Source organism: Podarcis pityusensis (assembly GCF_964106645.2).
Source record: "Podarcis pityusensis genome assembly, chromosome: 15".
Lineage (NCBI taxonomy): Eukaryota > Metazoa > Chordata > Lepidosauria > Squamata > Lacertidae > Podarcis > Podarcis pityusensis.
In genome coordinates, this window is record NC_138040.1 from 10,562,678 (window position 1) to 10,579,410 (window position 16,733).

General features: G+C 44.4%; 1 protein-coding gene and 1 long non-coding RNA gene across 6 annotated transcripts in view; one reads left to right on the forward strand and one right to left on the reverse strand.

Annotated features, from left to right (window-relative positions):
• Positions 1 to 16,733, reverse strand: part of AUTS2 (activator of transcription and developmental regulator AUTS2) — a 689,755-nt gene that overhangs the window by 200,139 nt on the left and 472,883 nt on the right. The window lies entirely within an intron of this gene.
• LOC308464148 overlaps positions 4,016 to 16,733 on the forward strand; it is a 32,545-nt gene continuing 19,827 nt past the window's right edge. Inside the window, exon 1 of the long non-coding RNA XR_013979888.1 lies at positions 4,016 to 4,277. This is a non-coding gene — a long non-coding RNA (uncharacterized lncRNA). The remainder of the gene's footprint in view (positions 4,278 to 16,733) is intronic.

Here is a 16,733-nt window from a genome sequence, read left to right on the forward strand (position 1 = left end):
CCTGATTCCAACTTACGCTTCAAAGAGGTTTTGCCCAGAGCACAGCAGGGAATATGGCAGAAAAAGAATTTATGATCCGATTCTGTGACTCAGTGCAAAAGACTGGTGAGCTGTTATGTGGCTGCTGCCCCAGCTAGCTGTGAACTTATGAAATGCATTTGGGGAATAATTAAACCGAGAAGGGGGGGGGGGATTGTTTTCAGCTAACTCTTGAAAACACCACATCGCCCTCACTTTCCCCCAAAATAAAGCTATCACCTTATTATCAGCATCCTCCTCTATATTGTTCCTGACCTTTAAGAATGGAGCTGAAATCTTTAAGTGTGCCCATGAAAGAAACATGTGGGAAAGTACTTTAGCGAACGAACGGTTCGAAAACAAAACAAAACCCACCTTGCAACCATTAAGCAGAAGAAGGGATTTGCTAACCAGGCAGCTTTGAGGTCCAAGTCATTACAGCTCATTCAAAGGAGCTGAATACCTTCTCCAGTTACTTGCTGGAATTCATAAAACATCTGAAGGTGTTTTATGGGCCCTGTAAATGTGGAATGTTTGTGCGTGCTCACCAAGAGTGTAAGATCCTAAATTCTCTTACTATATATTTTTTTGGCATCAGCGTTTATTCTTGCATGATGAAAAGCAGAGATGTGTGCGTCTAACAAAGTAACGTTGCAAGTTGACAGATGTCTGCTCGGAAGGCCCCATCTGCACGATGCTTTTGAAGCAGTATCAGACCATGTTAACAGTCATGGCTTCCACTCAAAGAATGCTGGGAAGTGTTGCTTGTTAAGAGGCCTCAGAGTTGTTAGGAGACCCCTATTTCCCTCCCAGAGCTACAATTTCTGAAGTGTTTTAACAATCAATCCTTAGGCCCAGGGAACTCTCACAACTGCAGTAGAAACAGACCCAGATTGCTGTGGGTTGTGTTGCGTGCACCAGAGCAATCAGTGAGGGGGGTGGGTCCAAGCAGGAGGGAGAGGCAGGCGTTGTGGGAGGGGACTACCACAAAACAGCAGAGAGTGACCTACCAGAATGGCCTTGCCTTCCAAACCCTCCAAGTGTCCCTGTTTTCCAGGGACAGTCCCAGTTTTAAAGACACCATCCCAGTTTCTGATTTGATCCCAGAATGTCCTGTTTTTTTCTTAGGATGTCCCTATTTTCATCAGAGAAATGTTGGAGGGTATGGAGTTATGCGACCCCAGAGCCAAGGAGACAAGTAACTTTACAACCTTTAGAAGACATCTGAAGGCAGCCCTGCATAGGGGGGCTTTTTGATCTTTAACGTTTCATTATGTTTTTATATATGTTGCAAGCTGCCCAGAGTGGCTGAGGAACCCAGTCAGATGGGTGGGGTATAAATAATAAAATTGCTGCTGCTGCTGTTGAATAGGACATCCCTCTTTTCATCATATAGGGACACGGGTGGCACTGTGGTCTAAATCACAGAGCCTAGGGCTTGCCGATCAGAAGGTCGGCAGTTCGAATCCTTGCGATGGGGTGAGCTTCCGTTGCTCGGTCCCTGCTCCTCCCAACCTAGCAGTTTGAAAGCACATCAAAGTGCAAGTAGATAAATAGGTACCGCTCTGGTGGGAAGGTAAACGGCATTTCTATGCACTGCTCTGGTTTGCCAGAAGCATCTTAGTCATGCTGGCCACATGACCCGGAAAGTGTACACTGACTCCCTCGGCCCATAAAGCGAGATGAGCGCCGCAACCCCAGAGTTGTCCGCGACTGGACCTAATGGTCTGGAGTCCCTTTATCTTTTACCTTTTCATCAGAGAAATGTTGGATGGCATGGTCTTCCTAGAGAAGGTAGGAGTTCCTACCTGAAGCTCCTTCTTTTCACTTGATGCCCTGCCTGCTGAAGCATCACCACCAAGGATAGAATCCATCCTATGGGATTCAATCCTGTGAGGTGCAGGATGTTGCTCCTTCATGTGGGTCCTCCCTATTGAGAAAGTGCTCATGACCAAGCAGCACCCTGCAGGATCGAACCCTCCAGCTCTCACAAGGGAGTAGGGAAGGAGATGCAGTATCTCCACGTCCCTTTCTCCTGTATGTTGTATTAGGATTTAAACACACTTAAATAAACATGAGCTCCACCTCCAAATTGATCAGGGGCTGCATATAGGGAAGGCGACCCATAGCCCTCGTTGCTGAGCCTGCAAGGAAGCATGAAATATAGGAAGAGTGTTTTTGTGGATGGGGAATTGAAGGAACCCAGTTGATTGTCATCTGTTTGGAAGCTGCAGCTGGAGACTGAAGCGGGGCTCAGACAGAAGAGCTCCTCCAGCCTCTTGAAGATTTTTACGAGGGTTGCTTTTTGCCAATTAACTGCCACTTTGAGGCTTATCAGTCATCAAGGTCTGAGCGTTGTTCTGGTTTATTGCAGCTCAGCAAAAAGTCTTTGATAAGATTCTGCAAATGTGACAGCAAGGTCGTTTCAATAAAAAGGCTGGAAGGAGCCCATTTGTAAGCGCATAATAACATCCCGTACAATAGCTGCAGTGAAATGCACAAGGTTGTGTGTGTTTTTTCTACATTAAAAAAAAAAATCACCTAAGCGTTTGGTAGAACTAATATATACAAAGCATGAACTTATAAGAGTTTTCTGTGGTGGTTTATGAATAGAGCTGTCATAGAATGACTATAAAAACACACACACACCAATTTTAAAAGACCTATTCAGTAGCAATAGAACATATTGGGTACAAAAGCTGGCGTTTTCATGGCTGCTCTATCAGCTGGGAGGTACAGAGGGTAGAAGGCTTACACTGAGGGTGGATTCAGATGTGGGGGTTATTGTGTTCGCTTTCCCGGTTTTAATACTGGCCCGGTTTTTAACGTTCATTCTGCAATGCATTACCTGTTGCATTATGGAACTCTGGCTGTTTGATTGATTAAATCGTAGGAAGGAACTGCATGGCTGTACATTGTAACCATCATCTGCCCTGGAAAGAAATGGGACATCTTCTCTTTCAAAAGAACAGCGTCCAAAATGGTCGTAGCGATTTTCCATGATTTTGGGCTGAATATTTGGGGGGGGGGGCATGGCACTGAAAAACATGTGTTTTGGGGCACCATGCAAGATCACTGCCCCTCCAAAAAAAGCATTTTTTTCAGGGTATTGATCTTGTGTGGCACCCCAAGACACACATTTTGGGGCACCATGCCTAGAAAAAGCGGGTTTTTTGGGGGGGGCACAATATCGCACAGGTGTGGACCCAGAAAATGGCATCCTGGATTTGGGCCATGTCGTGTTGGAAGGTATGGTATACCACCCTAAAGTTCATCCATTCCCACGAGTTTCTGAGTTAATGGGGTTGCCAATAGATTTGTTTTTTTCCTGAATACAATTAACATGGAACTGCACACAAAAATTCTGCAAGATTCCCTTGATTTCCAGAAGTGGTTTTGTATTGTGTGAAATTAAAAAAAAAAAAGGTCCTTCTAGTTCAATATCTTGTTCTCACAGTGGCCAACCAGATGCCTGTGGAAAACCAGGGAGGAGAACATGAGCTCAAGAGGCCTCTCCCCTCCCATGGCTTCCAGCAACTGGAATTCAGAACATTGTTGCCTCCAACTGTGGAAGTAAACCATAGTCATCATGGCTGGTAGCCATTGATAGCCCTATTCTCCATGAATTTGTCCAATCCTCCTCTAAAGCCATCCAAGTTGGTGGCTGTGGTGTTCGTACGGAGCCCCCAGTCGTCTCGTGGACTATTGACACGTACACCACTAATCCGCTGCCACCAACCAGGTCCCCCCGGTAAATCACTTAGTCTTAGTCAGGTTCTTAAGTTAACAAAGAAGAGTGTGCAATGGTACCTCGGGTTACATACGCTTCAGGTTACAGACTCCACTAACCCAGAAATAGTACCTCGGGTTAAGAACTTTGCTTCAGGTTGAAGACAGAAATCGTGCTCCGGCGGCATGGCGGCAGCTGGAGGCCCCATAAGCTAAAGTGGTGCTTCAGGTTAAGAACAGTTTCAGGTTAAGAACGGACCTCCGGAACGAATTAAGTACTTAACCCGAGGTACCACTGTAGTTTATTGCAAACACAAATAAACTTTAACTGCATTCAAACGTTGTTACTCTTCTTGGTCTTACTTTATTCTGTCTCTAACTCTTCTACCTCCCCTCACACAAGAACCAACTGCACTAACTGTCTCTCTATTTCCAACTGCCTGCCAACTGCTTTCCCAACTGCCTTTCCCAACCAACCAACCAACCAACTAAAACCAACCAAACCTTGGGCTAAGCCGTTTTATGAACAGGTAGGCTCCGCCTCTGGCTTTTCTATTGGTCTACCTATTAACTCTTTCTCTCCCTCTGTACAGACATTTTCAAAAGAATGGGCAAACGTCACAGTGGCCATCACTGCCTCCCTTTTTTTCTGCCCTGAATCTTCCAACGTTCAGCTTCATTGGTTGCCCACAAGTTGCAGTGTTATGACAGAGGGAGAAAAACCTGTCTCTATCCACTTTCTCTATGCCACACATAAATTTATGCACTTACATCACCTTGCCTCTTATGACATGTTGTGGTGCAATGTAACAGTGAATGTCATATGTGCTGTTCCCCCATGAAAACAGCAGGAAATATTTGTATGTCTGTCCCAAATTTCGTCTCATGATTTTCTGGGCTAACAGAGTTGCAAACGGATTTTTTCCTGAAAGCAATTAACACAGAGATGAGTGCAAAACTTCCATCAGATTCTGCTAGATTTCCAGAAATAGTTTTTGTGCCTTGTGAAAGATCACCTAAGATTACCAGGTAAGGAGACACTGGGAAATGAAATAAAGTCCTGTCTGAATTCAGCCCAAGGCAGGGCTTCTCAAATATTTTGAAACTTAAGCAATGTCCTGATAATCTTAAATTTGCAGAGGAAAATATCCTTTTGAATCATATATGCAATGTATTGAATCCAACAAAGGGACATTATGAATGGACTCTCTGCGCCTTTACTACAGGAAAAAGACTGGTATTGATGAACTGGAAAAAGCTGCCTTCCATGATTGGATTGAAAATATGTACAAACTTACTACATGTGAACAAGTTGCATACAAACATAGACTTGCAACAATATTTGGAATTCATTTTCTTTCTTTTTTTAATACCATATTAGGTTAAGGCCTGGTTAACTACAATAACAACTTTTTGTAATGTATACAAGTTGTGGTTGTTGTTCTGTTTTGTTATCTACATGGGTGCTATTTCTTTTTCTTCTTTTTTCACTTTTTCTTACTCTGTGCACTTGTAATTATGTACTTTTTATCTTTTAATAAAGAATATAAAATAATAATAATAGAAACCACTACAGGAGTAGGCAAGTAGTGAAGGCAAGACACAGTGATATTGACCTAATAGAATTGGACAGCAGGGTCAAAGCAACTGCTTATATACATTTCTGAAGGCCTGGGCTACTCCCACCATGATTGGCTGTCTAAACTTCCAAGCTGCGAATCATGACTTAGAGTTCAAGGGCCAATGGCAGAGGCCCAAATCCTGAAATGTTCTGTGATTGGATATCATATATTGAATCAGAACACAGGGGCTCAGAATCCTTAGTCCAGACTCAAGCTCAGGCAAACACAGACCACTGAATACATAGGAAGATGTTTTTTGAGATCCAAGTCCCCAGGTACTTCTAGTGTTGCCAGGAGAGGTATTCTTTTTTTACCCCTTCCTATTTGATCCTTTCACTCATAGCTGCTAGAAGAACCTTAGGCTCTGCAGTTTGTTAAGGGTGCTGAGAATTGTTAGGAGACCCCTATCCCTCTCACAGAGTTACAGCCACCACAGTGGTTTAACAGTCTATCCCAGGGAACTCTGGGAATTGTAGTTCTCAGAGAGGAATAACAACTCTCAGCACCCTTAACAAATTACAGTCCCCACGATTCTTTTGGGTAAGCCATGACAGTTTAAAGTGGTTTCATAATCCTTTAAGTCTATGGTGTGGACATGGCCTGACATAAAATAAGCAAACTTCCATGTCCTCCCTTTCACGTCAAGCAAACGAATTGTATATTTCCTGCTCCAATTTCATTTGAGGACATTTTTATCTTCCTCCTTCCTCACAAGCAAGCAACCCTGAGCCATCTCCAGCAGCAGAAAAAATCAAAATTTGCAGGGTTTCTTTTTCTCACACAGAAGTAGTTCAACTTAAATTCTTTTCCCCCCCCTTTTTTTTGGAAGAGCATCATTTTTGTGCTATAGAAGATGGAGTGACAGACACAGAGAGAACGGTAGGCCCCTCTCCCCAATACAAAGCCATACTTCCAGCTCTGCTCAGTTTGGCAGCAGGCTAGAAAGCCTTAATGAGAAACTTTGATTCCTGAAAGCATAATAGGCATGGGGACTCAGAGCACACAGAGAAAAGATTGTATTTCTCAGCTAACGAGAGACCGGGGTCATGAGTTAAGGTGTTTTTGGTTTGAGTTTGGGTTTCTTTCTCTTTTTTTAGAATTGAAGCTTGGAAGAGACCATCGTTTCTTTCTTCTTCTTTTTTAAAAAAGAAAAAGTCCTCAAAAACATACAATGAAGAATCTCTTCTTAGCACACTGCTTGGATTGACTCAATGATGAAGTTTCAAGAAGGTATATATTACATTACATTACATTACATGGTAATGTAGATCCTTTAGCAACACTGCTCTTAAAATTATTCTTGGGGTGCTAAGTGAAGGCAGAACCTGTTGCTAGGGGAAGGTCACACTCCACAGGGTGTCTTCCTAGCTTAGATCACATCTGTCCCTTATTTTTAAAGCAGTCATGGGTCTCCTTTAATAACTCCAGCATACTGTCCAACTTTTTCATTTCAAGAACCAGGACATTCTTGGGCAAGCGCTTTTTGCAGGGTGAGAGGGCAGTGAGTGTGTGTGTGTGTGTGTGAGAGAGAGAGAGAGAGAGAGAGAGAGAGAGAGAGAGAGAGATTGTGGCACCCAGAATGACTGCCATGATCTTGCAAGAAAAGAAAAAAACCAAGATGTCCCGTTTTTCTGGGGCACTTGGCAAAAATGCTCTGGGAGCTGCAGTTTGTTACAGGAGCTGAGAGTTGTTGGAAGACTCCTCTTCCCTCGCAGGGCTACAATTCCCAGAGTTCCCAGAAACTGATTGTTAAACCGCTCTTGAGAATGGTAGCTCCGTGAGGGGAATAGACGGTCTTCCTAATAAACTGTCCTTTTTCAGGAGTCTTCGAGGGAAGCCACAGCTATTTGAAGTAGCATAATATCGCTTTAAATGTGTAGTGCATGGAGCCATTTAAATGAATCAACACAATTAACACAGGTGCAGTGATTTCAGCGGGACTGCCTAGATTAGAACCTCGTTGGATACAGCCCCTGGTAGTTCAAGGCCAATCTAAACGGGATGTTAACTGATTGAAGGCAAATAACATGCACACTTTTGTCTGTGGTGGAAATAGTGGTAAAAGAGACCAGCCTTGGAACCCATGCAGGTGATGGGAGCAGGGCTGGGTTTAGGTTTGATGAGCCCCTAAGCTACTGAAGGTAATGGGGCCCTTTATATGTGCAGCTGTCCTTTGTCAACAACCAATTGTCACTGTTTTTTGTGTTGAATATATGTTATATGGTAATTTATGGACCTAATAGTTATCTAAAGCCATTTGCACATTTTCCATGCAGAATGTAGACACCCTATATATAGAAATGAGCAAACCAATGATATTTTAGGGAGCAGGCTAGCAGGCAGGGCCCATTACTTACATCTTAGAAGCCTACACAACACAAAACACTGTTGCTGTATGTAGGTTTTATTTTATTTGTTTTTTATCTTACATTTTGGAAATGGACATCCAGGTTTTTTTCCCTTTAAATTTTTTGGGGGCTCCCAAGAGAGTGGGGCCCTAATTTATAGCTTGTTTAGCTTATACCTTGGCCACCTCATGAGAAGACAAGACTCCCTGGAAAAGACCCTGATGTTGGGAAAGATGGAGGGCACAAGGAGAAGGGGAGGACAGATTATGAGATGGTTGGACAGTGTTGTCGAAGCTACCAGCATGAGTTTGACCAAGCTGTGGGAGGCAGTGGAAGACAGGAGTGCCTGGTGTGCTCTGGTCCATGGGGTCATGAAGAGCCGGTCATGACTAAATGACTAAACAACAACAAAGCTTATACGTAAATCCAGCACTGGATAGGAGACAGGAGTGCTCCCTTTTCTCCTGACACAGTCCTGACAATCTCCTTTCAGAGACTGCCCTTTGCATTCCAAAGGAAATTCCCAGTGCTGCCGGCAGAGATTGTCCTAACTGGAGGCTAATGTTCCTAATTGCCATCTGGAAGTGGGGAATTTTTGTTGGTACCGTAGCAGGGAGAGTAAGAACTAAAGTCTCTCCCCCCCCCCAATGTGAGAGTTGCAAGCTTGATCAAGTAAAGGTAAAGGTAAAGGTACCCCTGCCCGTACGGGCCAGTCGTGACCGACTCTAGGGTTGTGCGCTCATCTCACTTAAGAGGCCGGGGGCCAGCGCTGTCCGGAGACACTTCCGGGTCACGTGGCCAGCGTGACTAAGCGGCATCTGGCGAGCCAGCACCAGTGCCGCACACGGAAACGCCATTTACCTTCCCGCTATAAAGCAGTACCTATTTATCTACTTGCACTTAGGGGTGCTTTCAAACTGCTAGGTGGGCTGGATCTGGGACCGAACGATGGGAGCTCAGTCCGCCGCGGGGATTCGAACCGCCGACCTTACGATCAGCAAGTCCTAGGCACTGAGGTTTTACCCACAGCGCCACCCGCGTCCCATGATCAAGTATGCTATGGTAAATAGCAACCTCGTGCAAATGAACAATGAAAAATAAATAAATCAAGAATCATACAGCTGGAGTCATCTAGCCCAAATTGCTTCAATGCAGGAATCCTGCCCACAGATGTCTCTGGGTGGGTTCAAACCACCAACCTTCTGATTTACAGCCAGATGTGCTGACCCATTGCGCCAAGAAGGATAAGGCTTTAATGGCTACTAGTCGTGATGGCTATATTTCCTCCAGTATCAGAGGTAGTAAGCTTCTGAACACCAGTGCCTTCGTGTCTTGAGTGGCACAGGGTTGATGCACCCAGGTCCTGCTTGCAGACTTCCAGCTGTGAGAACAGGGGGCTGGTCTAAATGGCCAGCACACACACACACACACACACACACACACACACACACAGCAGGCATCATAACAAAGCTACTACTTCTGTGAATTTGTGGCTTTGAGTTCTTTTTCTCCATTAAAAAAATAAAACAGACTTTAGGGGGAGTCATTCTTATTTCCATTTGCTTTAAGAAAAGTGGCTGCTTGGTGCCATTTACAATAAGTGGACGTTAATTAATGCTAAATTACAATGGAATTTCTGTTGAATTGGATATGACATCTACATTAATAGCCAGCCAGTTCATTCTGATTAATGTTATCACAGCCGTTAAGTGCTGGGATTTATAATCATTTGCCAAAGCTGCTAACTGAAAGCTCTTTAGTCAGTTTTTCCTTGAACAGAAACACGCATAAAATGTAATGAAAGTCTACCATTAATTTAAATAAGCATTTTGTTACATATAAATTGTGTGCATGAACACACACAAACCCAGAGAGTTTTCTTTTAAAAAAAAGTCTAGGCTGACGTATTCCTGGAATGAAAATGGTGAATGGAAAGCTAAATAGGCCTGTGCTTGGGTTGCATATTGGAAAAGAGGTCGTTTGAAATATTAATGTTAAAAAGAAAGAAAGAAAACATTAGAAGGAATACAAGGCATTTTTTTCTACGCAGTTTTCACAAATGTGCGCATTTTCACACCCACTTTACCCTGGCATGAAAATTTTTGTACGCATTACTTGACTGGAGGACTGCATTGACAAAATTTCAGAGTAGTGCGGATTTTGAAGAATGGCCGCATTTCTGTTCCTTTTGAGAAGTATGAAATAGGTAGTATCAATGTGAACTTAACTGAGTTTCTTTCCTAGCCCTAGACACAAATGAAAGTTGAGGGCAATTTGTGTATGCTCTGTACAATATTTGGAATTGCAGGAAGGGAGACAGATACTATAGGGAACTCTTAATGTACTCCTATCCAAATCAGAAACAGGACTGGCTGATTTAGAGATCCAAACCGAGGACAGAGATTCAGATTTGCCCGTTGATGTGACCTGGCATTGACACCTCCTATTCCATCTGCCCTTCCCTTGGATTCTCTCTTCTATATGTTCCCATTATTCTGTTTTCTGGGACCTAGCTTCTCAGAAATCCCCTTTTGAAAAGGCCTCAAATTCTAGCTGGCAAGGTTAAGTGGTACCTACCGTGATGCTGCCCCAAATCCCCAGCTGATGATCGAACTGCTACATATGTCACGGATACACGATACCCTCCCAGCACCTGAAACTGGTTTGCAGCTACGAAACAGGGTCACAACTATGCATTAACCACAGAGCTATCCAGCTTCCCTGCCTGCAGGAGAACTGACAGAATGGATAAGTCGTGGGATAAAATCACTTATCAGTGAATCTAATGCAACTAGATTTTAAAAATGATACCTTAGAAAAAGAACACCATCTCTAGGTGGCCCAATTGCTCCAACTACTGTAATAAGCCAACCCAATTAGGCTGCTGCTGTTATGGAAGAGCAACTTCCTTGAATGTGGTCCATGAGGCCTAATTCACAAAGCCTCCTTGTTTTACGTGTATCCTCGTCAGCATCAAAAGATACAGGCCACAGCAGACATTGAGGCCTGGAAACCATGCACCTGGAACCATATAAACTAAGAAAAGATGTCATCAAAATCCATACCCTCCAAGTGTCTCTATTTTCCAGTGACGTCCCTAATTTAGAGAAGCCGTCCCAGTTTCTGATTTGATCCCAAAATGTCCCGCTTTTCTTACGTTGTCCCTATTTTCATTTGAGAAATGTTGGAAGGTTTGGAGTTATCTGATCTCCTGAGCCGCCTGAAGGCAATCCTGTATAGGGAAGTTTTTTCAATGGGTAATGTTTTATTATGTGTTTTATATATGTTGGAAGCTGCCCAGAGTGGCTGGGGCAACCCAGCAAGATGTGTGGGGTATAAATAGCAAAATTATCATTATGGAATGGGACGTCCCTCTTTTCATTGGAGAAAGGTTGAAGGGTATATAAATCTAGGGATGCAGCAAACCTTCTGTGATCTCCAGTTTCAAGAAATGGAATTGCAGTTGTAAATTGCAAGTATGGTGAAAGGTTTTTGGACAGGTAGCACGGCTCCAAAATAATGGAGAAAGATTGATGACTGGTCAGCCATGGCAGAGATACCATAGCTACATCCTGTCAGGGACTAGCAGGAGTTGGAGGATGAAGGGGTTGAGGAGAGACGGGATGAGGCAGAGAGTGCAGCTGGAGATCTGCTGGAATGGGAGGGTGAGGAGAATGACTCAGGGGAAAGGACCAGTGACTTGTGGGGTTCAGTACCACCAATGGAAGGAAACCTTCATCTGTCTGCAATTCCTTCACTGACACCAGCTGTATCTGAGAGGTTGCTCTCAGCAGAGACAGAAGTAGGGGATCAGGAGCTGGGTGCAGGTCACCAGGTTATTGTATTTTAGTGTTCTGTTGGAAGCCGCCCAGAGTGGCTGGGGAAACCCAGCCAGATGGGCGGGGAATGAATGAATGAATGAATGAATATAGCAAGAGCTAGGGGAAAGGGTGCAGGTTCAGGAGTTGAGGGAAGAGCCTGTATGGCTGCGGCAAGTTGAATTTTTCAACTTTCAACTTCCAAAAACGAGGGGCACTAAAAAACACATTGTAGCATGACCTGGGAATTCAAAAGGTATTTTGGTTAGAAATTATATTAAATTTAGTTTTGCTTGGTAAGTAAAATGTGTGTAAAATTGCTCAGAAATCATTAAAAATGATTGCCAAGTACTTGCAGTTATATATATTATCATTACTTAGCATTACCTGACATTTTCAGAAGGTAACATTAAAATTCATTGGTTTTCTAAAAGCAATTCATGTGCTTCTTCATCAAACATAGACCTACCAAGCTAAATGTTGCCCAGTCACAAAACATAATAGCAGGTTTGAATTCCTCACACCCCAAAACATATTTTTAAGACATTTCACTGAAGAAATGTGGAAGAATTAAGTCTCCCCCCCTAAAATGATGCACCCTACTCCAGGGGTCCCTGGATTCTTGGAACCTGTAGAGCTCTTGGAGTAGACTCTGCCTGAGACCTTGCCTCCTAGAGCCCCCTGAACTCTCCACAAACTATCTCCATGCTCGATGAGGAATTTGAGGAGGTACAGTTACAGCAGCCTCCTTTGAGGAGTCAACATCTACTTTAATGTGTCAGCAAAGTGGTTGGTTAGAGGGAATTCTCTGGTGCTCCAACTTTCCCTGCATGGCACAGATTATCAGCAGTGATAATCTTAGCAGTGATTTGCTTAGACAGCTAATTGGAGATGTGATTTGCCATTTATCACTTGTGCCGATTAATTCATCAATAAAGAACAATAAAAATCCTGCCATATGTCTTTCTATGTCTTGGTGCTAGCTGAGACATCCTACATTGAAGATCATGCACTGATCAGAGCGCTGGACCATGTGGCCTCCAATGTCTTCTCCAATTTTTCCAACCATTAGCTGCTTCTGATGTCTTGCAACTTTCTGCCCAGGTTTTCCCTGAGCCATAAGATTAGATTCTGCTTTTATTTGTTTGAATTCTTGTTTTCATGTGATTCCACACTACAGTTCTAGGGGTTTTATGCTGTATTTTTGTTTTCATCATTTAATCGTGTTTATGTTGCATACTGCTGAGAGACTTTCAAAATATTGAGTTGTTTATGAATGCTGTTGAACAAGAGCAAAGAATCTCAATAACCCGAACATTTGGGCCAGCTTCTTAAGACAATCTCTGCAGTCTCCCCAAACCCTCAATTCTTTCCCATGCTAAGAAAAACAAAGTCAAATTTCTGATAATCTTCAACCTTTTCTTCCTTCTGAATTGTTCTAAGTGCAAAGAACCGTGCTTAATCACAGAGTCAAATATTTCTGATCAGTAGTGAGGGAGAGAAAGCTTACTATGTTCCTCTGGTGACAATCCAGATAGTCACTGAAACTGTAGGAATCCTTATTTAACCAGGGCTAAGGATGTCCTTTTCAGCCTGAGCTTATAGAGGCAGCTGGAGGGTGGGATGGAAGCCATGGAATGACTTAAGCATGGTGAATAAATATGCCTGGGGACAGTGGCATAGCAGGAGTTGCCAGTGCCCAGGGCCACATGGAGGGGTGGGGTGGGTAGGGAAGGGAAATGGACAGAATACATATGCACATTTAACTGCCTAACAGTGCCCGCGTCACCCAGGAGATCACAGCTGCATAGATAAGAACAGAAAAGTCATTCCACTGTCTGTAGAGGTCACTTCCTGGTTCACACTCGTGAAGCCAATTTCAATGGAGCCCAGTGACAGAAGTGGCTGGGTGCTCTCTGCACTATGCCACTGCCTGGGAGAAATGTGTGCACATTCAGTAGAATATTTGCAGGGGGGGCTGTCATATATAGGACCCCTTAAGACTTTTAAGGATTAGTCACTCCAACTGTATAAGAAGGACAGGGAGGATGTCTTGAGGATAGCGTTGAAGAGAAGTAAAACAAGTTAGAAAACCAAAAGGGATCAGATTTCTGTACTGAAACAGAATCATTACTGGTAGTTGAAACAGGCCCCAAAATTAATTCAGTCCTGGAGATGTACTTTCACTGCCCATGCCCCAAAGGTCCAATATGACGTACCTCGGAAGTCGAATGGAATCCGTTCTGGAAATCCATTCGACTTCCGAAAAATTCGGAAACCAAGGCGCACCTTCCCGATTGCGCAGGCACACCGTAAACAATGGCAGAAGTCATGCCGGACATTCGGCTCCCCCCCAAAAAGTTCAAAAACCAGAACACTCACTTCTGGTTTTTGATCATTTGGGAGCTGGAACGTCCAACTCCCAAGGTGTTCTGGAGCCGAGGTAACTCTGTTGTCGTACATTTCGGTTCTCAAAAGTCGAAAACCTGGAAGTAACTGCTTCTGTTTTCAAACATTTTTTGGAACCCAAACATGGATTACATTCGAGAACTGAGGTACCACTGTACTGAGATGGAGAATGAAATGAAGGAGGTATCTAAAGCAGTATGTGTCTAGTGATTTGTGACTTCATTTACCATCAAGCGGACTGGATACATGTATGTTCCAGTCAATGTAAATGGAGGAAGTGTAGAACTAGGCAGTAGCAGTGCCTAGGATAACAATTCAGGATAACAATTCAGAGAGACCAGAGAACTGCATGCTGAAACAGAAGCAGAGGTTGGTGGCCATCTGTCAGCTATTATTTAGCAGGGGTTCCTGCATTGCAGGGGGTTGGACTAGGTGACCCTTCCAGTACCTTCGAACTCTACCATCCCATGACTGCCTGCGGAGGTGAATGGAGTGTGCATTCATTGCTTGCCATGATCAGCACCTTAAAAGAGAGACTTGAAAGCCGACAGGTGGAGAGATAGTCTGCCCATGCAATACTGGATGCCCCTTCTACCACATGCTACTCTCATAGCAAGGACTTGCTTCGATTTGCCTTGCCTTGTATTCAGTCTCTGCCCAATAACTTGCCTTTCCTCACTTGGGAAGAGATCAGTGCTTGCATCCGAATGGATACGAGACGCTCCTGCCACGGCCTGCCTTCCATAACAGTTTAGCCTAACATCAGAGGAGGGCCTTGCCACCGAAGGGGTAAAAATGACAAGGAGAGGGGGGAAAGGAGCAGAGCCTGTTTTTCCCACTGACATTGAGTCTCCTTGGTGTGGGCAGTTAGGCCCTCGGAGGTATCCGTCAGCATGCCTGCCTGAAGCGCCAGCAGGAGTCAGGGAACTTGCTGGAGAAGCTAGTAAAATTTTAATGCACTCTGTAGTGCGGTCATGTCACACTCACTCATGGCAAATAATCCCCGATGCCTGCAGAGGTAAAATGGAGCTGTAATGTGCTTTCCTCCTAACCCGAGCTGACAGCAATGATGTACGACTACCATTAGCGGAAAATATCACTTCAACTAACCCATGATCCAGCGCCGCTAAGGGTCATATTATCCATGAGGAACAAATTACATTCCCAAAGTAAATACAAATTTTCAACACAAAATGGGCACCAAAAAAGAAAGAAAGAAAGAAAGAAAGAAAGGGAGAGAAAAGGGGGGAGGGAGGGAACAGTGTGTGCCTGCATTGTGGGGAGGGAGGGGAGAGTGGGGCTCGTGTTACCGATACCTATGACAATGAGTTGCTAAGGGGAAAATATGTCAGGAAACGGAATGTACCACCACCTCTGGAGAGAATGTGATGCGTATAAAAGCTACTGAGCAGGCGTTCAAGCCCGTGAGCCCCACATATCCCCTCTGTCTCTTTACCCCACCTGGTATCAAGAGCGGAACCTTCTTAACACTGCTATGCTGGCCTTGAATTTTATCCCCATCCTTGCACCAGTAGTCCTCTCCATACAGTTCTCCCAAATAAAGGCAAGAAACACCAGACAAGAGGCTGGACCACAGGGAGCCCTGGTGATGACTACTCGGGAGATGAGGGACCAACAGCAGAAAGTAGCCACAACACTTTGGCAGAGCTGATGTTTTGCACGCAGGAGGTCCCAGGCTCCATCCCCAACATCCCCAGGTAGGGCTACGACAGACCCCCTCACCATAATCCTGGAGAGAGGCACTGCTAGTCAGTGTAGGCAAGGCTGAGCTAGATGAATCAATATAGTGTACGGTAACTTCCTGTGTGCCCCCCTCCCACCTGTCCTCACATTATTTCTCAACATGGTTGGACATTGCATCTTGGGCAATGACATGGCAATAGTTCCGTGCAGATAGCAAGTGGTACTCATGCCTGGGTGAGGAGTGAGAGGCAGTGAGCAACTGGTGGCAAAGAAGCCAGCCACAATGGCCAGGCTGGGCAGCATCTCTGATGGCAACACAGGTGGTCAGTATAGAGGTCAGGGGCCCAGGTGTACTGTTGGAAGGCTTGGCAATGCACCTTTCTGATCCCCTGGTCCCTCAGCCACAGTCTGCTCAGGCCAGCCTCTGGTACCTGCCCACGTCCTGTTTTGAAGGACCCCCCCATTGTTATTGCTAACAACTCCTGTCATTTTCTGATGCTACCCCAAACCCCCCACCCCGAAGAAGGAAGATCTGAGAGATCGCCGCCCGTCTGAATGAAAGGAAACTCCGACTTGTCAGTTAAACAAAGGAATAACACACAGCCTCTCTTTATGGCGTGTACTTTACCTGTCATCCAACAGACCATTATCATGTCACGCCAGAGTGCTCTTTTCTCCAGGTCACTTTGTTTAAAATGACATGGATAATGCACATGTCAGCGAGCTGACAGTCTCGACCGTCCTTCAGAGATTCTTTAAAAAAAGAAAGAAAGACAAATGCCTGTTCTTATCTGCAGGCCTTGCCTCGGTCTATCGTCTAAGTCAGGGAGAACATGATTTCTCCAGGGAGCACTTTTTTCATTTCCGATTTAAAGAAATCAAATAAGCGCCATTCGTCTTCATCTGAATATGCTTGACCCATTCAAATGATGATGTGTCACTTTGCTCTCGCTCTCAAAGGCAACGTACGCTGAATTCACAATGAATATACCAAGTCCTCATATCCCTGCAACGGGCAACCACAACAGACTATATCTGCCTATATACAACACTTCTGCACCCACAACCTCATTGGATAAGGGAGC